The sequence below is a fragment of the Cibotium barometz genome, chromosome 14 (genome assembly GCF_041138505.1).
Source record: "Cibotium barometz isolate CiBa-2024 chromosome 14, ASM4113850v1, whole genome shotgun sequence".
NCBI classification, from domain to species: Eukaryota; Viridiplantae; Streptophyta; class Polypodiopsida; order Cyatheales; family Cibotiaceae; genus Cibotium; species Cibotium barometz.
Genome location: NC_141059.1, coordinates 33,562,820 through 33,583,697, shown reverse-complemented (window position 1 = coordinate 33,583,697; position 20,878 = coordinate 33,562,820).

Sequence of the window (20,878 nt, the reverse complement as noted above, 5' to 3'; positions counted from 1 at the left end):
TCTTTGAGAATCTTGGAGCTGAGCCCCTCCTACACACACTTATGGACCTGACTAGCTTCTCTCTGAGCTCTACAGAACACACAGCTATCCCACACATGGGCGATGAGCTCTACGTGAACACTAAAATGGCAAGGTCTCACTGTCCCCCCCCACTGGAGATTCTGAGAGCCCTCCTACACACCAATGGAGAGAGCAGCGCAGCTCCTTGAGAACCTTAGAGCTGAGCTCTTCTACACCCTCTACAAACACAAGCGCTACAGAACACGTGGCTTTCACGCTCATAGGCTGCGCTCTCTTGCATTAGAGCTGCAAGTACTACTTCTCTACCATCCATGGCTGCTCCCCTCTACTTCTTATACACCAGCGGGTGCTGCCCGTTCAACCAAAGATTATTTTAGTATTCACAATACTCCAAGGCCTGTCCCCCACCTCCACACGGCGCCTTTTTGAAAATGAGGCAAATTGAAGAATATTTTAAGGTAATCCAAGGCCACCTTCTATTTTTAGCAAGCCTTGCATTAAATCCCAAGGTGACCCTTTCATTCAAGGAAGACTTTGCACCACACACACCTTTGTTTCCCATGAAATGCCAAGAACCGGTACTGTAGCTGACCTCTAACGGGTCCCTATCCAGCTTTTTTAAAAATAATGCTTTGCATGCTCACATTATTTGTCAACAACCTTGTCCATACATGATAGTGCTAAAAACTGTCTTGTGAAACTGATTCTCATCTCTCACTTCTTCCATTTATTACTTATGCAGGTAAACCAATAACTAACTGTACACATTGCATATTTTGTTAGATCCGTTCACATGTGGTCTTATACCCCTTTTGGCCCTTGGAGATGGACATCCTTTATTTGTAAATGCCATGCATGGGTGTGTACATATGCCAAGAAAATATTACCAAAAAAATACCTAACAACGGGTTCTCTATAGTGTGAACCCAACTAAATGAGCTGGCGCTATAACTATGCCAGTCTCTAGAATGGCTGTCACACAGCCTGTCATCCCACTGGCCGCATATCACCCATGATCTCACCAACCATGCCAGTGGTGTAAGTGTGGGACCTATCCCCCAGGCGGGTCATCAGTGTCCACCGCCTCACTAGACGAGCTCGATATCTCAACACTTCCCCTCGAGCTCAACTCCATCTCATGTACACCAAGCGAAGCCCTGAATCTGCGGAGCTTCTCTGTACCCAATGCTTTGGTGAAGATGTCAGCTACCTGATCCTGATCCTCTGTGTGGTGCTGACATAAACAAGGTCAAGGTCTCCTGCCAAGACCTTCTCTCTGATGAAATGGTAGTGGACCTCTATATGCTTCGTGCGAGCCTGAAAAACTGGGTTCCTGGCTAACTGTATATTGCTAATGTTGTCACAAAAAATGACAACTTGTCTATCCACACTGATAGACCCAAATCTCCAAGTAGCTTCCTCAACCAAGCTACCTCACATGCTGCCATAGCAGCTCCTCTATACTCGGCCTCTGTACTGCATAGAGCAACCGTAGGCTGCTTCTTGCTGCTCCAAGTCACAGCAGCACTCCCCAAAGAAAACATGAATCCACTGGTAGATCTTCTATATCAGCATCTGTGTACCCATGTACACATATCTCTGTCCCAGTCTCATAGAAAAGTCCACAATGCAAAGTAGACCTCACATACCTCAGTATGCGTCTGCATCCAAATGCAGTTTCCGTGGAACCTGCATAAACTAACTCACCAACCCAACAGCATAGCTCAAATTTGGCCTGGTGATCGTCATGTATATTAAGCTTCCTACTATGCACCTATACATAGTAGGATCCTCCAAAATCTCTCCTGAATCTGCACTCAACTTGCCATTCTGATCCAATGGCACTGAGATAGGCTTATAGCCTGTCATACCATACTTGGACAACATGATAAGCCATATTGTCTTTGCAGTAATCCAATACCATGTGGTGACCTAATCACCTCAATGCCCAAGAAATATCTGAGCTCCCCCAAATCCTTCATCTCAAACTTCTGTCTAAGCAAGATCTTTACATCAAAGATCTCTACATCATGGTCCCCCGTAATGATCAAGTCATCTACATAGATGACAACAAGCACAACCCCTCTATCACCATGTCTCACATACAGCGAGAAATCTGTATTGGCTACATGAAAGCCAATAGTGACAAGATATTCAAAAATCTTGTCAGACCATGCTCTTGGTGCTTGCTTTAAGCCATACAAGGCTTTCTTCAACCTACAAACATGCTCGGGGTGACTCACATCCTCATAACTAGGTGGCTGCAACATATACACCTCTTCTTGCAAATCCCCATGTAAGAATGCATTCTTTACATCCATCTGATGTAAAGACCATTGCTTTGACGCAGCCACCACTGCTATCACGACTCTCACTATTGCCATCTTGGCAACTGGGCTGAAAGTTTCCTCATAATCAATGCCATATGTCTGCGCATACCCTTTGGCTACCAACCTAGCCTTATACCTATTTATGCTTCCATCACTGTTATGTTTTACTTTGTACACCCACTTGCATCCAATGGCTTTCTTGCCTTCAGGCAATTGCACTAAGTCCCAAGTTTCATTTCCATATAGTGCATTCATCTCCTCATCCATAGCTTTCTCCTAACACACATTTCCAACACCCTCATCAATGCATGTGGGCTCAACAACCTACACAACCTTTGCCATATATGCATAGTGATGTGCCACATAACCATCATAGGTAAATCTTTCCACAGGATTTTTCACTCTCCCAGATCTTCGCAGCTTTTCATTCATGGCTTCCATAGCCTTCTTTACACCAGGTGTTCTCATAGCTGGGATCCCAAGCTCCTCATCAAGGCTCATATCTAAGCCACTAGACTCTCCATCAACATGAGAATGCCCTGCAAAAATGTTAGGCATACCAAGGGGCTCAACCACTTTCTCTTTTCCTTTACGTGATATACTAATCACATTTGCAGGACTGGTGTTATGACATAGCCTGCCACTCCACGATCTATGGACAGACCCACTAGATGAGGACTCTCCTGGTCCACTTAAAGACTGTGATTGCTGACCTGCATTCTGTGCAACCACACTTCCACTCACATCAGCCCCTACAGCTTCTTTTTTTCAGAGCAGCATACCAGCTGCTCATCTCATCAAAGACAACATCCCTGCTTACCCTCAAATCACGTGTAGCAGGGTTATAACACCTGTATCCCTTTTGCTCAAGGGAATATCCAATAAACACACATTTTTCAGCTTTCGGATCTAGCTTAGTTCTCAGCTCATCTAGCACATGCACATATGCAATGCATCCAAAGACTTTCAAATGAGACGAATCTGGTTTTCTGCCAAAGTAAACCTCTCCTTTGGAGTTACATCATGTATGGCTGCAGTTGGAGTCCTGTTCATGATGTATACTGCTGTAGAAACAGCCTCAGCCCAATAGCTATGCGGCATATTCTTCTCTTCCATCAATGCTCGTGCAATCTTAGCAATGTGCATGTTTTTCTGCTCAGCAACTCCATTTTGCTGCGGAGTGTATCTACATGTAAACTATCTCTGAATACCATTCTTCTTCAAAAATTCAGAGAACTCATTGGAGAAGTACTCTCCTCCTCCATCTGACCTTAGGCACTTTACATATTTCCCTGTTTGCTTTTCAACCAAAACTCTGAAATTCTGAAAGTGAGTGAACACCTCACTCTTCTCCTTCATGAAATATACCCACACTTTCCTTGTGTGGTCATCAATAAATGTCACATAATATCTACAGCCTCCCATAGACATGGTCTTCGTAGGACCCCATACATCTGAATGCACAACATCTATTGTATTTCTGCTCACATATCTATTACATGGAAATACATGCTTTGTTTGCTTTCCAAATTGGCATGCTTCACATATTCTCTGCATACCTTCCACTTTAAATTTTGGTAGCCCTGTCACAATTCCTTTAGTCTGCATAGACTTCATTCTCTGCACATTCACATGTCCAATTCTTTTATGCCAAATGTCGGACTCATCATCCTTGCACTCATTTAATGATGCAAAAGGCTTCAAACTAGCCCCTTACCATCCTCTACAAGTGTGTTTTTAAAGCACTTCAATCCGGAAAACTACAACTCTACTTGCGATGAAAACATTGCCAACTAGTTTTCCCTACATGCGGTAGCGTTTTTTGGAGGCTTCTTGTGGAGAGATTTGTAGCCATTTCTTAGCTGTGTTTTCATCATCAACTTCAGCCCTCTTCATGGTGTTTTGAGGTACATATTCATCCTCTTTTTTGCACCTTTCTACTGGCTGAAAATTCCACTTTGCTACACACTTTGTGTTTGCGTTTTTGTGGACAATCAACTCCTCCATACTCCTTCTACCTAAGGCTACATTCTCAGCCCTCTTTTGGTGGTTTCTACGGAGCCTATTGGTTCATATATTGGCTGCGTTTAGTGGCTGCATTTTCGCACTGTCTTTGTGCATATTTTGGAGATACTTCCTTGGTGGACAACCATCTATTGGCTGCATTTTTGGAGGTACGACACTTCTTCCCTTGTGTTTTCCCACCCTCCTCTCCCTATGGGATCTCAGAAGTCCTCTACTCCAAAAGACAAAGGCAAACTTGAAGATACTATGGATCCTACATCTCCTATGATGGTTGGACCGGCAACTACTACAACGAAAGTTGATGTACTTCCTTCTTCGGTAGGCAACAATTCCTAAACCATTTGCAAAGATCGCAACACTCATTTCAGGATGTCTACATTCAACGTAAACATTCTGCCCACTCTGTTGCCTTTTGCAACCAACCTGCACTTGTCTTTAAAGTCTTCAACATAACAACCATCAGGGTTAAACCTAACCTGCAAACCCCGCTCAATCATCTGGCCAACTGAAACTAGATTCTTTGTTATGTTCGGAACGTGAAGTACATCTGTAAGGTACTTCACTTTGCCATCCTACATAGACAATGGCACATCTCCAACATGGGAAATCGGATGAGCAGTGTCATCCCCTGTTTCCACAAAACCTAGTCTTTCCGGGTTTTTCATCTCCTTGAACCACTCCCCATGACTTGTCATGTGGTTTAAAGCACCTGAATCCACATACCATACATCATCTTTTTGTGCTGCTTCAACATTTTCAGACATGGCATTCACGACATGCTGCATAACAAACAACCTTTCATTATCCTCATTATTTCTGCTTGAGGATGCATAGTTGTTTTGCTGCAATTTTCCATTTTGCATGTCAGCCTGCTTCTTATAACACTCTGCCTGCACACATGTCCAGGCTTACCATAATAAAAGCATTCACGTGCGCATCATTATACTGCCTTTGTCAATTTCCACGACCTCTTTGACTCCCCCTGCCTCTGAATTTGCCTCTTCCGCCTGCGTGTTGTTGTTGTTGTTGTTGTGAATTCTGGGACTGTTGTTGTTGTTTCTGTTGACCATAATTCTGATTACCTGTTCGGCCATCTCCTTGACCGCGTCCACGGCCTTCTCTACCTCGTCCTCTACCTGAACTTGTGTAGAAGGCCTGTTGCTCTGAACTGTTTTTGTTTTGTGAAGACTGTTGGTCTTCACCCAAGCTCTTCTCTTCTATAATCAGCATAGACACCAAATCTGTAAGGTTGGGAATGTTTTCCCGAGATTGAATAGATGTCTTGAACGCCTTGTATTGTGGCCCGAGACCACGTAGACAGACTTCCACCTTATCATCATCATCTAATGACACACCAATAGATGCAAGGGATTCCACAATACCCTTTATCTTCAATGCATAGTCATTCACTCTTCAACTGTATCTTACGTGCCTTGGTATTTGTTTCATAGAGCTTTACCAAGGTGTCCCACGCCTCCTTGGGGGACTTGGCATCTTGAATGTGCCCAATCATGGTGTCCTGTATACTAATGGAGAGCCAATACATAACTTAAGTTCTGCAGAGAGAATCGATGACTTACCCGTCTCGCAGTGCTCGAAATCGCCTGCTTTCTGAAAAACGGAGGTCCAGACGCACCCGAAACGCGTTTTCGCCCCAAAAATTTTATCCTATAGCTTTACTCCCGCGAAGAAAGCTCCTCAATAAGAGATCGTTTGCCGGTGCCTCCCATAGAGCTCCCGACAAGGGTGTAGTCACCAACACAAATAGGAAAGAGTAGTTGAAGCTCTTACCCTCGTACCGCTTCCTGTGGTTCTCTTGCTTGTAGCTCAGCCCTTAGCAAGAACCAGGCTCTGATACCATGAAAAGATGCAGGGGGGAAGAGAGCTTGAGCTCTTGTAAGCACACACACATTCGCAAAACCCTAATAGAGAACACACAAGGTGAGAGGCTGAAAATCTTCTTCTTCTTTACTCAACACTCAACACACCATATACAAGATAAGAGTACACATAATATGAAAGATACCAACCAATACATACACGGGTTCTCTATAGTGTGAACCCAACTAAATGAGCTGGCGCTATAACTATGCCAGTCTCTAGAATGGCTGTCACATAGCTTGTCATCCCACTGGCTGCATATCACCCATGATCTCACCAACCATGCCAGTGGTGTAAGTGTGGGGCCTATCCCCCAGGCGGGTCATCAGTGTGTCCACCGCCTCACTAGACGAGCTCGATATCTCAACAAAAGCTGGGCACAAACACATTCTTGAGTCATGTGAAGTTAACCTTATCCTTGGGTTCTCCAATCTTACGTTGCACATCTTCATTACATGTCCTCTTTGCAAATCTTAATCTTCTTGGGACAAGAAAAAAATTGACAAATAGTCAGCCATACAAAGGAGGTTATGGAAAAATTTTCTTAAATTTGGTGAAATAAGTTCTATCTTTTTATTATTCAAAAAGAGTAATCCCCACTGCTTGTGTATTCCAAAAGTGTTATTTTTATTCTATGCATAGAAAAATGCATATTAGAAATATTTTTATAATAAAAGTGTTATTTTCATTCGAATTAATTTCTATGCATAGAAAGATGCATATTGGGAATATGTTTATTATAAAAGTGTTACTTTCATCAAAATTAATTTTTATGCATAAATAGATGCATAAAAGTTTTTTTATAAAAGTGTTACTTTCATCAAAATTGAATTTATGCATAAATAGATGCATAAAAGATTTTTTTAATTATAAAAGCGTTACTTTCATCAAATTTTGATTTTATGCATAGAAAGATGCATAAAGAAATTCATTTTTATTTCAACAGAGTTATTCTCATTAATTTTGATTTTATGCATAGAAAGATGCATAAAGAAATTTATTTTTATTTCAAAAGAGTTATTCTCATTAATTTTGATTTTATGCATAGAAAGATGCATAAAGAAATTTAATTTTTTATTTCAAAAGAGTTTTTCTCATTAAAATTGAATTTATGCATAGAAAGATGCATAAAAGATTTATTTTTAGTTCAAAAGTGTTATTCTCCTTAAAATTGAATTTATGCATAAACAGATTTTTATAAAAGTGTTATTTCCCACTAAAGTTTTTCTTATGCATAAATAGATGCATAAAGAATCTTTATATCAAAAATAAGAATTCTCTTACATTCTATAAATAGATGTGATATGAATCAGATAGATGAGAATGAATAGAGAATGGATGTGATGAGAATAGAAGTGATGAGAATGAGAGGTAAATAGATATGATGATATGTAATGCGAATCACATAGATGGGAATGAATGGATGGATGTGATGAGAATAGAAGTGATGAGAATGAGAGGTGAATAGATGTGATGAGATGTAATGCGAATCAGATAGATGGGAATAAATGGATGGATGGATGCGATGAGAATAGGAGTGATGAGAATGTGAGGTGAATAGATGTGATGAGATGTAATGCGAATCAGATAGATGGGAAAGAATGGATGGATGGATGTGATGAGAAAAGAAGTGATGAGAATGAAAGGTAAATAGATGTGATGATATGTGATGCAAATCAGATAGATGGGAATGAATGGATGGATGGATGCAATGAGAATAGGAGTGACGAGAATGTGAGGTGAATAGATGTGATGAGATGTAATGCAAATCAGATAGAAAGGAAAGAATGGATGGATGGATGTGATGAGAATAGAAGTGATGAGAATGAAAGGTAAATAGATGTGATGATATGTGATGCGAATCATACAGATGAAAATGAATGGATGGATGCAATGAGAATAGGAGTGACGAGAATGTGAGGTGAATAGATGTGACGAGATGTAATGCGAATCAGATAGATGGGAATGAATGGATGGATGGATGTGATGAGAATAGAAGTGATGAGAATGAAAGGTAAATAGATGTGATGATATGTGATATGAATTAGATAAATGTGAATGAATAGATGAGATGTGATGTCATGTGAATCAGGATGTTAGGATGTGAATGAATGTAATAACATGTGAATCGAGATGTGAATGAACAATAAGGGACGTGAATGAATGTGTTAGCATGTGAATCGGGATGTGAATGAATGAGATGTGATGTGAAATGGATGTGATAAGATGCGATGTAAATTGGATAGATGTTAATGTATGTGAAGTGATGAGATGTATGGGTAGATGCAAGTAGATGTGATCTGATGAGGATAAATGAGGAAATAAGTGATGAGATGTATGGGTAGATGCAAGTAGATGTGATCTGATGAGGATAAATGAGGAAATAAGTGATGAGATAGAAAAGTGATGAGATAGAAATAAGTGATGAGATAAATGAGGAAATAAGTGATGAGATAGAAAAAGATGTGATGGGAATACTTATGAAATGAATGTGGATTGATGTGTGGGTAATGTGGATTGATACTTATGAAATGAATGTGGATTGATGTGGATGTTGTGGATGGATGTATCGATGATGTGGATTGATGTGTGGGTAATGTGGATTGATGTGGATGAATGAGTGCATAATGTGGATTGATGTGGATGGATGTATGGATGATGTGTATTGATGTGTGGGTAATGTGGATTGACATGAATGGATGTATGGATGATGTGGATTGATGTGGATTGATGTGTGGGTAATGTGAATGGATGTATGGATGTATGGATGTATGGATGATGTGGATTGATGTGTGGGTAATGTGGATTGATGTGGATGAATGAGTGCATAATGTGGATTGATGTGGATGATGTGGATGGATGTATGGATGATGTGTATTGATGTGTGGGTAATGTGGATTGACATGAATGGATATATGGATAATGTGGATTAATGTGTGGATGATGTGATTGGATGTGATTTGATGTGGGAATGATGTGATGTGATAGGGATCGATGAAGAAAAAAAATTATGGAAAGACGAGAAAAGATAGGGACTAATGTGAAAGGATGTGGAGTGATGAGAAAAGGATGTGGACTAATGTGAAAGGATGTGGAGTGATGAGAAAAGATGGAAATATTGTTGGAACTGTATTTGTATGTGAAATTCATTTTTAAATGATTGTTTTATGTCAAGAATGCTGGGGAAGCATTTTGACCGTCTTGTGAATGAGGTCGTGGGAGACCTATTTGTCAAAGTTGCAACTGCCGGAGGACGTCTCGCGTAGCAATGTCTTTTATATGGATCCATTGGTTGATATTTCTGATCTTCAACGGAGATTCCATTTTGATATGTGAATATATTGCCGGTTACTATGAGCTAGGAACTATCGCGAAAAGACCCCTAATGCGCTTTTCCTTCCAGGGTCAGTGAGAAAGCATGAATCATTATCACATCACTGACAGGCCCGCACGTTTCACATGTGGATTCAAAAATCTCTACATGTTAGATAGGATCTCTGTCCCCAAAGAATTTTTTGACAAGTTTGGAAATAATATGTGGCTTAATCTGGGAGGTTTGAGATTCTAGAGCAGTGCAAAGTTCTCTGACCATTCCTTGGCCCATCTCTACTACCATATTTAATAGATCTGTCCTTGTGGCTGCATTAAGGTCAATGGTTAGATCCATCCTTGGTCTTTGAGGAATTTCCCCCCTCGTCCTAGACCTCGTCCTCTTCCTGTGTTGGCTCTTCTAGGTATCTCCGGTCCATGGGATGGTCCTGCCCCACTGTACCTTGGAGTGGCTCATCAATTAGTTGCCTCTATATGCCTTTGTAGAATTAAAAGTTCCATGTCCTGTAGGAACGTAGGATGATTGATCATTGCGGCTCAATATCTTTTTTGGTGTACACACAGTCCTCCACTTTGCCCGCCACTCTTGCTAGATTATCCTCTTCTTCTAGGGTTATAAACCCTTCCTCAGCTCTGGGCTCCTCCTTTATGGGTTCTAAGTTTGAAATTTCTCCCTCACTTTTTTCCATGACTAATTGAGACTCCTTACCCCATGATTGGAGTAGGTTTAAACTTCCCATCTCCTTTTGTTCAACTCTCGCCCTTCGAGTATCGAGCTCTTGTTTCCTTAAGCTCAACTCTCGTATAGCTACCGTTCCACCTCGCTCCTTACCCCATGATTGGAGTAGGTTTAAACTTCCCATTTCCTTTTGTTCAACTCTCACCCTTCGAGTATCGAGCTCTTGTTTCCTTAAGCTCAACTCTCGTATAGCTACCGTTCCACCTCGCTCCTTCTAAGATCTAACTCTACTTCCTCTGAGGTGGAGAAGAAAATTTGACCCGTCTTGGCTGCACTTTCCATGTTCGGTCTCATTTGGGGGTGTCGATGTTTGACAGCCTTGAATTGGACGTTTGGATGGGCACTTCTTGTCTTGGACCAAGTCCAGCACTGGTTGATGGACCCATTCCCGTAGATTGTGCTTCTTCATCATGACTGGTGTTTGGAGACCAAAAAATCTGCGGGCGATATCAATGATACCACTGGACCTGATTGGGGAGGGTGTTTTCTCCTCTTCCCAAACCAAGAGTACCTCACTCCTTCTTCCATGGAATCATCACTACTAGTTTCAACGGTGGTTAGGTTCCTTAAGACACTCAGGTGAGTGCTTGTTGAGTGACCTGAACCCACACTTTTTTTATAGAAAGATCCTGGGTGATTCGATGCACTATCCTTAGGTGTAAGATCATCTCTCATGAACTTTCCAAATCTTAAGTGCATGTATATATGATTTGATAAGCTACTTTGATGACCCAATTTAGTTTTGATCAGATTCTGTCAATGTGTTTTTGAGGCCGTGAGATTGCAGACAACAATTCACGGCGTCAAGTGTCAGAGAACAGTTCACATCGTGAACATTTTTCTGCACTTTCACGTGTTCAAGATTTTTTTCTCTTGGGGTCAGAATCCCTTGTTCTTGTTTGCCAACCTTCGTAGCCTTAACCTGACTAAAACAAACTCATGTGTTGGATTGGACTTAACCATGAGTTTGCAGGAAAAATTTCACATCATGAACAAAAAAGGGTTCATGCCGTGAAGGTCTTCTAAAATGGCTCACGTCATGAACGAATTGGTTCACGCCGTGAAGAATTCTGAAAAAGTTCACATCGTGAATGAATTTCTACACTTTCACGATTCTTAATCTTGTTAGACCTCATGGCGTGAGAGGTGTCAGGATAAGGTTACCTATTTTTTGGCAAGGCAATCTCGTGATTTGCGACGTTAATTTGGCAGTGCTGATGTCGGGAGTGGTTCACGCCATGAAGAGTTTTGAAAAAGTTCACGACGTGAATGAATTTCTACACTTTCACAATTCTTAATCTTGTTAGACCTCATGGCGTCAGAGCTGTCAAGATAAGGTTACCTATTTTTGGCAATGCAATCCCATGATTTGCGACATTAATTGGCAGCGCTGATGTCGGGAGTGGTTAGCCGAACATTTGTAAAAAACGGTTCATGGCGTGAACATTTGTTTGTAGTTTCACGTGGAAACTTTCCGCGTCGACTATTATGATTTTGGGTGCAAAATACTTATCCAACCATTCCAAAATGATCGTGCCACACCTAAGCGTAGTGAAATACAAGTTCAAGGTACAATCAATGGCTCCTTATTTTTTAAATTTTTGTGAATTTTTGGAAAAGAAGAAAAATAGAACACCAATCTACTCATTCATGTTGATGCTTTTAAAAGATGCAAATATCAAAATTAACTAGAAAAGAAGAAAAATAGAATGCCAATCTACTCATTCATGTTGATGCTTTTAAAAGATGCAAATATCATAATTAACTAGAAAAAACAGTGAAGCTCTATTCTAAGACCACTCCACCACACACATACACAACAACCACAACCAATTTCACATGATTTCATACTTCTACACAAATCTTATCCATTCATTTTCTACACACTGCACTACCAGAATGCAAGGAAAATCATGAATATTATGCAATGGGAGATGACACTCCAAGAGGAAGGAAGAAACAAATGTGTTTCCCAATGCAGCAGCACCAAAAATGTTATGGGCTACCACACCTCCAAAAGAGAGAACTCAATGCATTCACCTAAAGGATGAGCAATAGATCACAACCATCGTAGGGAACTTACCAATGCTTCGAACTTGCATCCCTTGAGGCCTCTAAGCTCACTTGTTAAGCTCCAAACCTCCAAGCTCCACCTCCACGTTGTCACCATAGAGTCGCTCACACCATCGCACAAGGCAATCACTCTCTTTGACTCCCACACACACACGAGCATGAATCATACAAGCATAGAAGAGGCACAATGCTAGAATGCTCTCTCTCTCAATATCTCTCAAGACGACACAAAGAAGAGATCTCTATAGCACAAAAGGGGATTGTGTCTTTTCATTATGAGAAAATGCCTTATATACATTTGGCCCTTATTCACACTTGGGTGCCCAAAACTCACTTAACTAGGCCTTGGGTGGCCAATATCTTATAATGTACCACTTTTATCGTGCCGTTTCATGACACTTATTAATATCCTAAATTGGAAAAGCATGTTTGTTAATCCAAAATGGGATTAACAGCCCCAAAATCACAGGATGACTCCACATGTTAGGAGTTTATCATAGACTGCATCTGAAATTCATAGACATAGGAATCTAAGGGAGGAGCCCATCATAATGAAGCTTGAATAATTGTTCTTCTATAAACTAAAGTATTAGAATAAGTTGATAATTGATCACCTACATCTAGACCCTATAAACATTTGGAAGAATGTTGCAAACTCCCTCTAGAGGCATCATATAGGTGACAAGGACTTGCTCATAATAAAAATTGATTATAAGTTTATAATTGTTCACATACACTAGATCGTATGAACATTTTAAAGAATGTTGCAATCTAGAGGCATCTTATAAGCAACAAGGACTTGCTCAATCAGAAATTATCTTGTCAAGTCCAAAAGTAGCCCACATATTTGGCCTCAACAAAAACTAGAAGGGACCGAAAGCATTTATCGTCTAGCTCCATGGGTTACCATGATAATGCAACAATCTTGGAATTGTAACATGCCCATCTTCAATAATAATATATGTCCATTTAATAGATGATTTATGGTCTTTTTTATGGTGTAAAAATCACCAATTTTAATAATCAAACTATTACCACTTTGAATCGTAAAATTATAAGTCCGAATTTAGAATTTTTGTGTTATTTTTCCCTAATATAGGATTTTACAGCACTCAAAATGGACACCGGAATAAGCTTTTATGTAAATTTGTAGTTATTTTTAGCTGAAATTCAATAAACTTTTGACCTTAATAAATGCACCTCTGGGTGTCTGATTGATGAATGGACTATACACCTACAAACCAACGAAACACCTCGAACAATTTCATCCAAAAAAAAAAATCACAGCCCCTCGGGCACACTGGCACACATATTAAGGCCGACACCCCAAAAAGATGTCGTACACATAACCGGGTGCACATACAACGGCCACGTAAGGACCAAAGGCTCGCCACCCTAGCGTATGGTCCCCCCACCACGTGGACACCCATGCAACCAGTGGCCCGAAAGGTACATGCACGCCCAGATTCATGCAGCACAGACCGGTGTACTTTCATCGTACACCGTCCTTTGTACCCTGCTTTTCTCTCTCTTTCCCTGCACTCGTACCCTAGTGCTCCTCCATGGCCAACACCCGACACTTTGAGCAGAGACTTTACTCGATAGCCCTCTACAACCCGTACCCACCAACAGCCCTCTATAGCCCATCTCCCAGCAAGCCCTTTTTAGCCCATCTCCAAGCAAGCCCTTTTTTAGGCTCTGGAGTTTGATTTTTTTTCGCAACCCCCAAAAAAGGACACTCAAGTGTCCTGTTTTGGTACCAAACTAGTGTTAAAGGTGCAGTCGGATTAGTTTAATCAGTAATGGTCTTGACTACGTTAGCGTAAAAAGTTATCCTGGTGGAATCGCCCGTGCTTTTCGGATAAAGGAAGTTTTTCCGGGTTCGGTTTTGGAAAAACCGACGGATTAGTCTTTTGTCTGGATATCTGTGGATGAGGCCCCGAGTGTGGGATCCTGGCCCGTGCAAGAAAGGCTACTTCCGCTGCTAGCACCCCGAATCCGTTGCGTGGTGGAAACAGGAATCTCACAGTTGGTATCAGAGCGAATTGGCTAATAAAGATCAACTGAAAAGCCAAATATGTCAAAAATTTATCAAGTAGCACAAAAAGGTTATAATTGTGTGATATAATTCATACAAATTGATATTCAAACTAATTTCGTAAATTAGTAATTGGGTCTTCAAATGGAAGTACCGCAATTATATGGAACCCTGACTTGCTTGAGGCTTAGACATGATAGTATTTACCTTATAATTCCAAGTATCATGACTAACCGTATATACTGAGGGTATAACTGTAGCTCTTTACCGGCAGTATATACGAGTAAATCTAAGACTTGAAATTACAATCATTAATGCTATCTAGTTGATGAATTCGAATGTGGTTGATATGATTTTTAATTCTGTTTGGGAACTGATGAATTGATTTGGATTCTGATTGAAAAATGATGATCCTTGAAAATGGGTTGAAATGTAAGAAGCTGAGCGAAACCACAATGTGGATGATTGGGGGACAAGTCCCTGTAATGATAAATGATGAGAATGACTTCAGCAAATCACTATGAGATTTCATGCATAGAGGTATGCATAAAAGATGATTATTTTATTACAAAAGTGTTACTTTTAGCATAATTGAATTTCATGCATAGAGGTATGCATAAAAGATGATTATTTTATTACAAAAGTGTTACTTTTAACATAATTGAATTTCATGCATAGATGTATGCATAAAAGATGATTATTTTATTATAAAAGTGTTACTTTTAGCATATTTGAATTTCATGCATGGAGGTATGCATAAAAGTTGATTATTTTATTATGAAAGTGTTACTTTTATCATATTTGAATTTCATGCATAGAGGTATGCATAAAAGTTTATTATTTTATTATAAAAGTGTTACTATTATCATATTTGAATTTCATGCATAGAGGTATTTATAAAAGTTGATTATTTTATTATAAAAGTGTTACTTTTATCATATTTGAATTTCATGTATAGAGGTATGCATTAAAGTTGATTATTTTATTATAAAAGTGTTACTTTTATCATATTTGAAATTCATGCATAGAGGTATGCATAAAAGTTGATTATTTTATTATAAAAGTGTTACTTTTATCATAATTGGATTTCATGCATAGAGATATGCATAAAAGAAAATTTTTATACTAAAAGTGTGAGTTTCATCATAAATGGATTTTATGCATAAGTTAGATAAGAGAAATTCTTTTATTCTAAAAGAGTAATTCCTACTAAATTGAATTTATGCATAGGAAGATGCATAAAAGATTGATTTTAATGCAAAAATGTCATTCTCATTTAAAATGAATTTATGCATAGGAAGATGCATAAAAGATGGATTTTTAATCCGAGAGTGTTAGTCTCCTTAAATGGAATTTATGCATAAAAAGATGTGTATGAGATGAGATAGGAAGTGATAAGAGGTGTATGAATGTGGATGTGAATGTGGATGTGGATGTGGATGTGGATGTATGGATGTGAATGTGGATGTGTATGTGTGGATGTATGGATGTGAATGTGGATGTGTATGTATGGATGTATGCATGTAGATGTGGATGTATGAATGTGGATGTGGATGTATGATGTGAGTGTGGATGTGAATGTGGATGTGGATGTGGATGTATGGATATGAATGTGGATGTGTATGTATGGATGTATGCATGTAGATGTGGATGTAGGAATGTGAATGTATGGATGTGAATATGGATGTGGATGTGGATGTATGGATGTGAATGTGGATGTGTATGTATGGTGTGAGGTGAAAAAAAGAAGAAAAGAACCTGCCTCTATAGCCCTTCACCTCCCAAACTTGGAAACACTACATGAACGGGGGCACCACCAGCCACCGGCTGGAATACTTTCCACAATTCACCACCCACCCACACCAAAAAGACAGCTCAGAACCATGATGAACGGATGATTATTCAGCAAACACACAGCAGCATCCACATTTCAACAAACTCAGCAAATACACCAAAGACCAGGACTCTGGCCAGGATTTACTGCCAAGGGAATACACCCTTGCGTCTGACAACCAAGCCTCTGTCTCTCCCGGTCTCTGCACTCTCCAGAGGGCGCCCCACCAGCAAACCTTCTTCACTTCCTCTGTAGCCCGGCTACTCTCTATCCAGCTGCTACCTGCCAAATGTTGTAGGCGAGCCCTACTGTCTCCAGCCCACACATCAGCACCTCTACTGCCCCAACACACACAAAACCAAGGCTCTCTCTCTGGTCAGCATCCACTCTCTGCCTACGATCGTCGCCCACACAAAACCAGCTACTCTCTCTTCAGAAGGCGCCCACACCAGCTAACCCTCAACTCAGCAGCTCTCACTCTCTGTGTGTCGTGACCAGCTCTCACTCTCTGTGTGTCGTGACCAGTAGCTTCGCCAACCACAGAGCCTCTGCACAATCTTTTAACACCAACACTAACTGCTCAACGCAGCATCACCTTCTCTTGCATCCAGCCCAAGCCACATCACCCAAGGCCCACACCAGCCTGTGTTCTAGCTGAATTGGCGTCTCCCAGCCACCTCTTCACTCCTACTCTCCTCGATCACTCCAGAGCTCCCCTGGTCAGTGCCTGCAGACCACCAGCGCTGCAGCCTAGTCCTTCACACCAAGGCTTCACCCACGTAGCCCACTTTCTTCTCATCAACTTCCTCTGTAGCGCCTGGTTTCACACCCTCTCTCTCCTCTAGTCACCGCCTGTATCATCAACCCAACACCACTGAAAGGAGACGGCGACCCCTTTCTGTTTCAGTCAACACCGGCAGCCAGCTTCCTTTCACGTTGTCTCTGGCTGCCAATAATACCCGCCCGGCCTCTCAGTCGTTGGCGGCCACCTCCTTTTCCAGCGCTGCACCTTCAAGCGTCTCTTCACATCCCTTTGCCGCGCCTCAGCAAGCCCTCCCTTCTACTCGGCGGCGGATATCCGCTCACTGTAGCTCCCGGCTTATACCTCTTCACACAGCCTCTTGCAGCTCTCCCCTGCGCTTGTGGCTGCACATGCCCAAAAGCCCCGTCCAAACACACGGGGGGCCACTCCAACCGACTCTGTCTGCAGAATCCCCTAGCCTGCATACAAGGCGGTGGCCACCTTCGCTACTTCACGTCTGCAGCTACATTCCAGAGCAACTGCAAGTCAACGAGGCGACTGGCTTCCTCCACACTGGCTCTCCTCTGGTCGCAGAATCACAAGCTACGCATAGCACCAGAGCCGCCTTCCTCTCTGCTCTCTGCAAGGCGATACTCATACCCCTTGGCGGCCACCACACCTTCTCGCCAGCCTTTCAGAGTCGCCTTCGAGCACCAGGCGGCCAGCTTCACTTTGCCTGCACCCTGACGACCTTCAGCAAGCCATCCCTTCTACGCTAGCACCCAAGCTTCGAGGCGGCCAGCTTCTTTTCCTCACGCCTTCGCCACCTTTCTGGAACCTCTGCTGGCAAACATGCTAAACCGCCATGTGGCCCTTAAATAGTTGGCCACGTAGTTATACTTTTTATTTTTTTCCCCTAAGGCTTCAATGATGGCCACCCTCACGCCTTTTCATTTCACACCCTGTGCTCAAAGCTACCTTGGCCACATCAATAATTGCTCCCCACGCCTTCCACACACCTCTTTCAAATGCAGCATGCTAGTGCCCAATTATCTCTTGGACGCATACACATTCAGAGCTGTCAAACAGCTGATATCATCTCGAGCTGACCACGTTCCGAATAGGCCTCAAAACAAAACCATCCACAAAATCACTCTGCCAACGCATTCACAGGCAAAACCTTCACACCTGCCATGCATCCCATATGTACACAAGCCAAAAACGCCTTTCAGAAAAATGCCTAACATATGGATGTATGCATGTAGATGTGGATGCATGAATGTGGATGTATGGATGTGAATGTGGATGTGTATGTATGGATGTATGAATGCAGATGTGGATGTATGAATCTAGATGTATGAATGTGGATGTGGATGTATGGATGTGAATGTGGATGTGTATGTATGGATGTATGCATGTAGATATGGATGCATGAATGTGTATGTATGGATGTATGCATGAAGATGTGGATGTATGAATGTGGATGTGTATGTATGGATGTATGCATGTAGATGTGGATGTATGAATGTGGATGTGGATGTATGGATGTGAATGTGGATGTGGATGTGGATGTATGGATGTGAATGTGGATGTGTATGTGTGGATGTATGAATGTGGATGTGGATGTATGGATGTGAATGTGGATGTGTATGTATGGATGTATGCATGTAGATATGCATGTATGAATGTGGATGTGGATGTATGGATGTGAATGTGGATGTATGGATATGAATGTGGATGTGTATGCATGGATGTATGCATGTAGATGTGGATGTAGGAATGTGAATGTATGGATGTGAATGTGGATGTGCATGTGGATGTATGGATGTGAATGTGGATATGTATGTATGGATGTATGCATGTAGATGTGGATGTAAGAATGTGAATGTATGGATGTGAATGTGGATGTGGATGTATGGATGTGAATGTGGATGTGTATGTATGGATGTATGCATGTAGATGTGGATGCATGAATGTGGATGTATGGATGTGAATGTGGATGTGTATGTATGGATGTATGCATGAAGATGTGGATGTATGAATGTGGATGTGTATGTATGGATGTATGCATATAGATGTGGATGTATGAATGTGGATGTGGATGTATGGATGTGAATGTGGATGTGGATGTGGATTTGTATGTATGAATGTGAATGTGGATGTGGATGTGGATGTATGGATGTGGATGTGGATGTATGGATGTAGATACGGATGTGGATGTATGTATATGGATGTGGATGTATGAATGAGGATGTGAAAATGGATGTATGCATGGATGGGTATATAGAATAATGAATGTGAATGTGTATGGGAAATAATGTGTCATCGATATGAGTGAATGGATGAGAATGAGTACATATGAATGGAATGTGGAATAAGTAATGTGGACTAAGGAGGATAATGTGGAAAGACGAGAGTTCGATATAGAAACTGTATTTTGTGAACTGTTTGTAAATGACTGTTTTATGTCAAGAATGCTGGGGAAGCATTTTGACCGTCTTGTGGATTAAGGTCATGGAGACCTAACTGATAAAGTTGCAACTGCTGACGGAAAGTCATGGAGGACGTCTCGCGTAGCAAGGTCGACCGAGGTCTTGACCAGCCTCGGTTCAATTTAAATGGTGAGCTTCCGGTACGGTGGATGAGGGGCCAAGGAAGCGGCCTATGAGTGAAGCGCTAGGTCACCTGCAAAGGATCCTAGAGGGTGCTGACCATACGGTGCTCGGGCTCTGGGTCGCCGAAGATACCCACACGTGCGTCCAGGAAGATATTGGAACAAGGAATAAGAGTTGTTTTCTAAAACGGGGCATGGATCTGGTTGATTGACCTTGCTGGTCCTCAACGGATGAGTCCATGGCTCTTTTATATGGATCTGTGGATTGATCTTGCTGATCTTCCATGGAGATTCCATTCTGTTATATGAATATATTGCCGGTTACTATGAGCTAGGAACTATGGACGAGGCCCCTGAGAGAACAGGTGGTGAGCGTTCTGGTTGCCAATGATGCCATAAGTACACCGATGAATGAATGACTGGAAATAAGAATTCAACCAGAGACTTTGAGGATTGTCATCAGTGACATAATGGTTTCATTAAAGGATTGTTTTAAAGTTAGCTGATGCTAAGAAAAAGGCAATTTCATATTGGGTGTGTAAGTGGTGTGACTAGTTTTATGTTTGCATGAACTTTCGGCTAGGGGGCCTTGGAACTCTTTTCCTTGGTACCCGGGACAAAACCTAACCAAATTCTTAATTGGATCCCATCACTACAGTGGTTGGGCGGTTGGCTAACCCATGGGACTGGATAGGGTTAGGTTGGACTGATGGATCCGTAAATCGAGACTCAATTTCTGTTATTACGATAGATAAAGTAAATCCCGGATAGTAATTGTTCTATGGATAGGAATCAATGGCTGTGCCTCTTGATGGGGAAAAAAGCGTTGATCCCAATGATCCAAGTGCAAGTTTTTTCCTTGATCCGACCGAGTATCTTTATAGGTGCAGTCGGATCAGCGTGATCAGTAATGATCTTGACTACGTTAGAGTAAAAAGTTATCCTGGTGGAATCGCCCGTGCTTTCCGGGTAAGGGAAGTTTTTTTCGGGTTAACACCATATTAGAGAATTTGGGAATCTCCCAATTCCCATTTTTGAATACTAAAAAAGGGGGACATGGATAACATGTTTGTAAGTTTCTCAAAGCCCTATCATGTGACCTATCATTGGAAAGCGCTTGAAAAATGGGATCTAAAGAGCGATAAACCACTCATTTTGGATTAATGGTGTTCAAGTTATGGAAAATCCAAAGTTTTGACCACATGTCCCAAACTTGTGGGAAATTCCCATATTCCCCAATATGGTGTTGGT